The following is a 10500-nucleotide window of genomic DNA, read 5'->3' as shown; positions in this document are numbered from 1 at the left end:
TTCAGTGGCAAAGTTAACAGAAACTAATCAGAGACCAAGCGTGGTATCCTCTACATTAGTGAGACTGATGCAGATTTGGGAACCACTTCATCAAGCACTTTTCCTCCACTTGCTGTATCTTCAGGTGACCAACCATATTAATTCCATATCACATTCCCACACTGACATGTCTGTCCATGGCCCCCATCATCTCCATGTTAAGGCCAGACATGGGTGGAGCAGCAGAACCTCATATTGCTTCTGGGTAGCCTCCAATATGACTGCTTCAGCATCAATTTCTCTAACCACTCTTGTCTGATCCCCTTCCCTTTCCCTCCCACCACCAACCCTCATGATCTGACCATTCCTTCTCTCTGGTTCTCCACCTCCTCCCTTTCTTCCTTTGACTGTCCTATCACATTCAATCTTCTTCAGACCTTTGCTTCTTCCACCTATCACCTCCTAGTTTCTCATATCAATCCCATTCATTCCACTCCTCCCCACCCACCTACCTTCCCTCACCTGAACTCACTTATAACCTACCAACTTACGCTTCTCCCTCTTTTCCCTACCTTTTTATTCTGGCTTCTACCCACTTTCTTTCTGTTCCCGATGAAGCATCTCAGCTTGAAATGTCCATTGCTCATATCCCTCTATGCTGCCTAACCTGCTGAGTTCCTCCAGCATTTTGTGTGAGTAGCTCAGAAGCTAATCAGGTTTCACTATGGAACGCCACTTAGTATCAGCTTTCAGGGTGCATGGTTATTTTGGCCTATGGTAAGTTCTCACAACAGCTGGCATTTAGCCAATTAGCTACAATTTCAGCAGCCAGCCCTTAGTACGGCAAACCACAATTCATTTAGCACCTCTCCAGCTCCTGGGGAAAGTGGTAAATTAATGAACGAATTCTGCATGAATGGGCAAACATAGAAACATAGAAACATAGAAAATAGGTGCAGGAGTAGGCCATTCGGCCCTTCGAGCCTGCACCGCCATTCAGTATGATCATGGCTGATCATCCAACTCAGAACCCTGTACCAGCCTTCCTTCCATACCCCCTGATCCCTTTAGCCACAAGGGCCATATCTAACTCCCTCTTAAATATAGCCAATGAACTGGCCTCAACTGTTTCCTGTGGCAGAGAATTCCACAGATTCACCACTGTCTGTGTGGAGAAGTTTTTCCTAATTTCGGTCCTAAAAGGCTTCCCCTTTATTCTCAAACTGTAACCCCTTTATCCTCAAATTGGGAAAGTGCCACCAGGGGTTCCGGATTGGTGAAGAACTGTCCCCAGATGAGACAGGGTCAAACCAAAATCCTGGCAGAATGCTGCCAGTGAGATCTCTGTAAAGACCAATACTACATAGGTGCAACTTATCAACAATCAGAACTACGTCCTGCAGGCACGTCCCTGTCCTTGCTATGCCTATTTCTGTGGCTAAACATAGGGATGTATAAGATGATAAGAGAGAGAGTGGAGTGAACAGCCAACATCTTCCTTTTCTCAGGATGGAAATGGCTAACATGAGAGGGAAATTTTAAGATAATCGGAGGAAAGTGTAGGAAGGTTGTCAGAGGTAGTTTTTTTTACACAGAGCATGGTAATTGCTTGGAATACACTGCCAGTGGCGGTGGCAGTGGATACTACACATTTAAGTGACCCTTAGATAGGCACATGGATGGAAGAAAAAATGGAGAGTCATGTGGGAGGGGAGCGAAAGGTTAGATTGATCTTGGAGCTGGTTGAAGGGTCAGCATAATGTCATGGACGAAAGGGCTAAAACTGTGCTGTACTGTTCTTTAAAACATTGCACAGCAAAAGAAAGAGCTCTCTGGCCCAACTTGTCTGTGCTGACCTAGCAAACCTCTCCTGCCTACACATGGTCTGTATCCCTCTATTCCTTGTCTGTTTATGAGTCTGTCTAAGAGCCTCTTAAACATTGCATTCGCAGCTGTTACTTCCACCTCCCTTGGCAGTGTTCTCCAAGCACCTACCCAGTCTGTAAAAAAAACTTATCTCATAAATCTTCTTTAACCCTTACATACTGATCATATTCTATACCTTCACAATATGGTCTGGGTCAATTTTGACCTGGCCCAAGAACCCCCTCATAACAAGTGTCTATACCAGATTTTGAGCCACAGATCTATTTAGAATGTATAAATAGCCTATCTGACATTAATAAATGGGTGATTAATCCTTAATTAATGTTTCAGAGAGCAAGGAGAGTATATTTTTTAAGTTTTACACCACTCATTTATGGAGGAAAAAGATCTACTATCACACAATATCACGTCCTATTTTACCTAAGGCATGAAAGCATAACAGCTATTAATGATTTAAGTATATTTTATTGAAACTGAAAATGGCAAGAACATTCTGGAACTGTGGGGTTTATTATATAACCATTTATAACCATTACAACCATCAAACACTGTCCTCACTGCTATATCATAAAAAAATCCTCATAACTACTATCTAATTATAACTATTAACTATTAATTCAACATTAATTAACATTTAACCACCAAGCAAAACAAAAAAATAATTGCTATTTGCAAACTAGTCTTCGCATTCAAAGCAGTGGTAGGAAACTTTGCATATGTGTTTCCCACATTTGCAGCAAGTTGTCCCTGTTTTGCAGTCTTTTTTTGCAGAGCAGAAGTTGCATCTCCTTCTCTTCTGTCCCCTTGTGTTGGCTTCTTGTTGTTGATCAGGGCTAGGTTCAGATCGCCGCACTGCCCTTACCAGTGTTGCTGAGGCTGCTGTGCGGGGAAGGCGGTGTCGGCCTTTACATAAAAGGAGTCGCAAGGGCCTTTCCAAGCTCCTCTAAAAAAAACCTCCTGCAGTTCATCTTGTTTGCTCTCCAGGTGGGGTTCAGCTCAGTTCATATGGTAGAGGCATTGTAGGTCGATATGTCAATGATGTTATGGAATATGGCGAGAGGCCAGCGGGCAGTTCTCCTCTTGCAGCAGCATGTGCCTGTTACTTTGTCAAGGTTGTCCACTCCTCCTTTGTTGGCATTGTAGTCAAGGATGATGGCTGGTTTTCTGTGCTCCTGAGCACTGACCTCCTCAACCTTATGTAATGTGCTCATAAGGATGACATTCTTGTTCCTCTTTTGCATATACCAGACAACTGTAGTGTCATGGGTGAACACAAACTTAGAGGGCCAGACGTTTCTCCCCCTTGTTGCAATCAGAGCAGGTGGCAGCTCCGGCTTGTTCCGCCTCACTGTGCCCACATTTGTGATTTTCTTCTTCAGGAGCGCCTGACCAAGCTCATGAGATGTGAAGGAGTTGTCACATGTCACGTTGTGCCCTTCTGCCATCTCTAACACAATGCCCATATCTTGTTTGCTCTCCGGGGCTCCCCCAGCTGGCTTCCCAGTATACATTTGCATATTCCAAGCATAACTGGAACGTGCATCACAGGCTGCCCATAACTTTATTCCATATTTTCCTGGCTTGCTAGGCATGTACTGGTGGAAAGGACAGCGACCTGCAAAAGCACAAAAAGCGGAAAAATCATTTGCTATCACAACCAATAGCATGTGTATATTGAAGCAGTGATTAACTAGTCTAACAATAAAAGGGCAGGCATTTATTACCTCTGAATGGAACCAGTCTTTCATCCACTGTGACCTCAGGACCAGGGTTGTACATGAGAGGCAGCCGTTCCACCCACTTGTCCAAGTCATCCCTGGTTGCTGCCAGTTTGTCAGTGACATGCCGCACAGGTCTTGTCTCACGGTTGTCAAATCTGAGCACCGCTGATATGGTACGGAACATTTCCAGGGACATGGTGGCATGAAATATTGGTCTTCCCGTCTCAGCATTCCAAAGACTAGGAGCAGCCTCACCTCGGGACCTATACACACCAGCCAGTATTAGAAGCCCCATGTAGGCATGTAGGTCAGTCACATCCATGGTCTTCCATTCTTGACCATAACGTTTAATCCCCTCCATGTTCGTCATTTCAATGACAATTTTTTCAATGGCTGGAGGGAGGAAGAGCTGGGAAGTTGATAAAATGTTGGATGCATGGGAAGTAGCCAGTCTTGTGGGGCCTGGAGTCATTCGAATGACATTTTCCACTGCCATCCTGCCTGCAACCTGATATGGAAGTGAGGACCAACTGATAGTGTTGTCCTTGGATATAGGTGTCTCCCTTGCTGCCTGCTCCTCTCTCTCAGAGTCATCTTCATCTGAGGGGCTGTAATCAGAGTTTTCCTCTGTGTTGTCCTCCTCCTCTGACACTTCCTCCTCCAAATCACTGTCTGCTTCCTCATCTTGGAAGACCAGATCAATGACCTCTTGGACACCAAGTCTTGCTGCCATAATCTCAGTTATGGAAATGGCAGCTCAGGTACCTTTATAGTCTTATGACCCCTCCCCCCCCCAACCCCTCATTTGATCTCTGTTGGTTAGCTGGGTGCTTGTGTTTGCAGGTGCAGACCTCGCAACAATGCAACACCTCCCCCTCTTGCCCCTCCGATTCTATCACACCTGAAGCAAAGAAATCCAGGAATATTTAGTTGCCAATCACACCCCTCCTGCAACCATGTTTCACTAACAGCTACAACATCATATTTCCAGGTATCAATCCATGCCCTAAGCTCATCCACCTTTCTTACAATGCTCCTAGCATTAAAATTGATGCATTTAAGAAACTCTCCACCCCTTACTCTCTGTTTATCCCTAATGGTGATAAAGCATGTCATCGGAGTGGATGTAAGTGCTTCTGGACGATAGTCGTTGAGGCAGCTTGCCATATTCCTCTTAGGCACCAGTATAATTGACGCCTGCTTGAAGTGGGTGGGTACCTCAGACTGCCAAAGCTTGAGATTATAGAGATCAGAGAACACCCCAGCCAGCTGATTGGCACAGGTCTTTAATACTTGGCCAGATACCCCATCTGGGCTGGATGGTTTCCATGGGTTCATCTCCCAAAGGATGCTCTCACATTGGCCTCTGAGACCGAAATCACAGGGTCTGAATGATTTTGTGGGGACACATTCATCCACAAGTGACCTTATGTTTGCATTATGCAATCCAGTGCAATTGTGATGCATTCATCTCACTTATATATGATGGATTCATTGTCCTTGCAACTGGGCACTGGAACGGATAAACTGTCCATCTTGTCTGGACTATATCGACTGCAATCCCAGAAGCCTCCTAGAGTGAAGCTGGGTCCCCTAGTTGCAGTTTCTGTTCAACAGCACTGGAAGATTTTAGAACTCAACTAATGATTTGTTTTTCAGGGGAAGAAGTAAGGGACAGAAGAGAGAAATTAATGTGCACCAAACCACAGAAAAAGAATAAAATAGACAGAGGTGACAGATAGAGTAAGTGGCAGCGGAATCACTCTCAGAATCTGGTTTCAATGCAGGAAATGACTTCATTTGTGCAGTAGGCGTGAGCATAATGTTTATCCTCTCTCAGTTATATCACTTCACACTGATTCTCCCACCACTCTTGACAATTTCCTTGCATGCAACATAGTTCTCAGTATCCTGTCTTGAGATTAGCTCAAATGCTTTTCTTACCGTCCTTAGTAAATTCGCCCCTTCTGCCTTCACATCAGATGATGCACTGAAACCATTCTCACAAGCTGCAGATCCTTGCATTTACTTGACATCCAAGTCATGCATACTTCCCTTTACACATGTCGCCTCCCCACCCTCATTCACATTTGCTCATTCTACATTTTCCATGCACCCAGCTGGCCAGTGGTGTAGTGGCGTCCACACCGGTCTTTGCAAGTGATCCCCGGTTCGAATCTGGCCGGCCCCTTGCATGCTTTCCATCCACGCCGGATTAAGCGCCCAGCTAGCAAATTGACCTCATAAAAAAAAAACAAAAATGCCAAAGAAATGACAAGGTTGCAGCCCAATGCGCCACAAGGTGTGGAAAGGAACAACAATAACAATTGTGTGCACGTAAACAGACAGAGATATGTTGTTCATTTAGCAAAGCCCCTTCTCACTATTTCTAAATTAGGGCAAAGTTCAAATTAAATTATATTCGAAGTACATATATGTCACTATATACAACCCTGAGATTTGTTTTCTTGTGGGCATACTCAATAACTCCATAATAAAAGAATAACTAAAATAGAATCAATGAAAGACCACACCATCTTGGGCATTCAACCAGTGTGCAAAAGACAATAAAAAGAAAATAAATAATAATAATAATAAATAAATAACCAATAAATATCCAGAACATGTGATGAAGACGCCAGGAAAGTGAGTCCATAGGTTGTGGGAATGTTTCAGTGATGGGGCAAGTGAAGTTGAGTGAAGTTATCCCCTTTGGTTCACGAGCCTGATGTTTGGGGAGTAATAGCTGTTCCTGAACCTGGTGATGTGAGCCCTGAGGCTCTTGTACCTTCTTCCTGATGGTAGCAGCGAGAGGTGGGTGGTGAGGATCTCTGATGATGAGTGCTGTTTCTTGTGACAGCGTTTCTCGTGGACGTGCTCAATGATGGGGAGGGCTTTACCAGTGATGGTTTGGGATGTATCTGTTATCTTTTGTATGATTTTCCATTGAGGACATGTGTATCTCCATCCCAGGCTGTGAAGGAACCAGTCAATATACTCTCCACCACACTCCTACAGAACTTTAGATTCTACAGAGTTTTAATGTCAGTCCAAGTCTTGGCAAACTCCTAACGAAGTAGAGATGCTGCTGTGCTTCATCAACTTTCCTGGGAACTTCCTTAATAAACTCTATAAGGTTGGTTAGACTTGACCTACCATGTATGAAGCCATGCTGACTATCTTTAATCAATCCATGTCTATCCAAATACTTATAGATCCAGTCCCTCAGAATACCTTTCAATAACTTTCCCACTACTGATGTCAGGCTCACTGGCCTATATCTTCTTGATTATTTGCTGTCTTGAGGCAAATCAGGGTGGATAAATCCCTAGGGCCTGACAAGGTGTTCCCTCAGACCCTGTGGGATGCAAGTGCAGAAATTTCAGGGAACCTAACAGAGATACTTAAATCACCCTTAGCAACAGGTGAGGCACCTGAGGATTGGAGGATAGCTAATGCTGTTGTGCTGTTTAAGTAAAGCTCTAAGAAAAGAACTAGAAAATTATAGGTCATGCCTAACCAAGGCTACAGAATTTTTCGTGGATGTTCCCAGGAAAGCTGTTGAAGGCAAGGCAGTGGATGTTGTCTACATGGACTTCAGCAAGGCATTGGATAAGGTCCCGCATGGGAGGTTGTTCAAGGTGGTTCAGTTGCTTGGCATTCAAGATGAGGTAGTAAACTGGATTAGACATTGGCTGTGCAGAAGAACCTAGAGCGTGGTAGTAGATGGTTGCCTCTCTGACTGGTGGCCTGTGACCAGTGGAGTGCCACAGTGATCGGTGTTGGGTCCTTTGTTGTTTGTCACTTATATCAACAATCTGGATGATAATGTGGCAAATTTGCACATTGGTGGGCAGTGAACAAGACTATCAAAGCTTGCAGCAGGATCTGGACCGGCTGAAAAATGACAGATGGAATTTAATACGGATAAAGTGAGGTGTTTCCCTTTGGGAGGACTAACCAGGATAGATTGTACACAGTGAGTGGAAGGGTACTGAAGAGTGTGGTGGAACAAAGGTATCTTGGAATGCAGGTTCATAAGTCTTTGAAAGTGGTCTCAAAGGTATATGGGATTGTAAAGAAAGCTTATGGCACATGGCCTTCATAAATCAAAGAAATTGAATAAAGGAGTTGGGATGTTATACTGAAGTTTTATAAGAATTGGTGAGGCATAATTTGGAGTACTGTGTGTGGTTTTGGTCATCTACCTACAAGAAAGATGGAAATAAATTTACAAAGAAAAAAATTTACAGGGATGATGCCGGGAATGGAAGACCTGAATTATAGGAAAGATTGAATAGGTTAGAATTTTATTCCCCCAAGCATAAAATATACAAGATTATGACCGTATAGATAGGGTAAATGCAAGCAGGCTTTTTCCTTTGAGATTGGGTGAGACCACAACTAGATGTCATGGATTAAGAGTGAGATGTGAAATGCTCAAGAGAAAACTTCTTCACACAGAAGGTGGTGAGAGTTGCCAGTGCAAGTGGTGGTTTAGATTTTGATATCAATGTTTAAGAGAAGTTTGGATAAATACATAGATGGGAGGGGTATGGAGGGCTATGGTCTGGGTGCAGGTTGACGGGAGTAGGCAGTTTAAATGGTTCAACATGCACTAGATGGGCCAAGGGCCTTTTTCTGTGTTGTAGTTTTCTATGATCGATGACTCCAAGAAGCTTTCATTAAGTATTCTCGTTTTGTATCCTGGAAGATTTGTGTTATCTGTGAATTAATTAGTTTCAGCACCTTATTTGCAGCACTAAACTTCCATTAATAGTGAAATATTTACAAAAAATTCTACCAATAGGCTACGGGGGAGCTAAGTATTCATTTTTAACCCGAAGTGTGGCCAGCAGCTGGAACTCATTGACTGAATGGCTGGTGGTGGCAGAAACTCTCTTCACACTTTAAGAAAAACAGAATGAGAACTTGCTGCAGTGAGGGGACTGCTTGAGAGCTGAGAAGTAGGATTAGAATTATTGGCTGATTCTGGCTGATGTAGATACAGTATGGTAAGCATTTCCTCGACCATAAATTTCTAATATTCCAGGATGATTTGTAGGGATTTAATTGGCTTGACTACCCAACTGCTATAAAAGCAGAAGGTTGGATGAAACTAGAAATAGGGGTCATAGGTTAAATGTGAAAGGTGAAATATTTAAGGGGAACCTGAGGGAGAACTTCTTCACTCAGAGAGTGGTGCAAGTATAGAATGAGCAGATTTGATTTCAACATTTAAGAACAAGTTGGATAAGAATGTAAACAGGAGGGGTATAGCGAGATAAGATCCAGTTTAGTTATATGGAACTAGGTAGAATTACAGTTCAGCATGGACTAGGTGGGCTGATGGGCCTGTTTCTGTGCTGTAGTGCTCTATGACTTGATAAACCATGCCCACTTATTTCAAAGTTGAAGGCCCATTTGGTGGCTGATAGACTAACACAAATCACTGTACAGAATATCGGTCAGGAAAGGAGTTCCAACTTAATTCCCACCAAACATGAGTTAACATTACCTTCCCACACCTCTATGATTGTAAAAAATATCTAAGTTTCTGTGTACTTTCAACGGTGATAAGGCAAGATAACTAGCATTGTTTGGCAATAATGTAGGAGCAACAGATGTCTTCTTTATCTTACCTTGCTTATTTTGGAGGCTTAATTTTGTGCCTTGTTATTTTAGCAGCATTGTACATTTTGTCATCTGTCATCAAAACAAAAATCGTTTCTGTGGGCTTCTTTCCAAGATGCTGACTGACGACAATTGGATCTATTTCCTGTTGTTTCATGGGAAACACAGCCAAGGCCTATTCCTGTTTGACAAACTCACTTTTCTCTAAAACAATTATATACTTAATATTCTGAGCTAAGATTTAGTTTTAATTGCTGGATTGTAAACTTCCTTTTCTATACAGCTATCAGCACTATCCTTGCAAAAATATTTAGCTAGGTTGCACACCAAACTGAAACAAAAATATTTATTAAGTTAACTTTAATTATGCAGCAAAAATATTAAAGCTAAGCATAAGATTCTTAACTCGATGTTAACCTACTTTTGATTATTTGAAAATTAAATTTCCTGACATGCTGAATATGTAGTGACAGCTTAAGCAATTTGACTGTGTAAGGACCCAAATCCTGTCTTTCCCTGTAGTACAACATTTTTTGAAAGCTGAAATTATGAAACAAGAACGTAAAATGCTAGAAATGCTCAGCCGGTCAAGCAGTATCTGTACAAAGAGGAAGAGTTTATACTTCATGATGACCTTTTCGCAAATGAAAGTTATCTTGCTTATGGTATCAATATGTAAAATTGTTCATCCCATTATTGGATCAGGTAGGCTGCCATGACTCTAATGGTACGGTGGCTTAGTGGTAAACACAACGCTTTACAGTACCGATAACCTGGGTTCATTTCCTGTAAGGAGCTTGTACCCCTGTGGCCGCGAGGGTTTTCTCTGGGTGCTCTGGTTTTCTCCCACAGTCCAAAGACGTACTAGTTGGTAGGTTAATCAGTCATTGTAAATTGTCCCATGATTAGGCTTGGATCATATTGGCGATTGCTGGGTGGCGTGGCTCGAAGGGCTGGAAGAGCCTATTCTGTGCTGTATGTCAATCAATAAATAAATAAATAAACAAACAAACAGAACATAAACCAGGCTTCAACAAAGAATATTGAGGTGAGCAATGATTAGAAACTGCGATACATGACTGTGAAATGGATAGAGATATTCTGTAAACTCCTGCATCTTCTTTCCAGAAAGTAAATGAGCTTGCATTAAGAGCAGCGAAAGAGGTGCCTTAACTATGAGTAAATTCAATAAGTTAATGTTTTATCAGCAAAGAGTTTGGAGCCCAGAAGCTAGGAAGACACACTTGAAATAAGTAGTTTTCTTGCATTTGAAAGGAGT

At 42.6% G+C, this 10500-nt stretch overlaps 1 pseudogene; it reads right to left on the bottom strand.

The window, feature by feature from the left end:
- Positions 1 to 2542: 2542 nt before the first annotated feature.
- On the bottom strand, positions 2543 to 4320 carry LOC134343693 (piggyBac transposable element-derived protein 4-like; annotated as a pseudogene).
- Between the last annotated feature and the right edge of the window lie 6180 nt (positions 4321 to 10500).

Source organism: Mobula hypostoma, chromosome 3 (genome assembly GCF_963921235.1).
Source record: "Mobula hypostoma chromosome 3, sMobHyp1.1, whole genome shotgun sequence".
NCBI classification, from domain to species: Eukaryota; Metazoa; Chordata; class Chondrichthyes; order Myliobatiformes; family Myliobatidae; genus Mobula; species Mobula hypostoma.
Note: the sequence above shows the minus strand (reverse complement) of the source record. Positions and strands in the feature narration are given on the sequence as shown.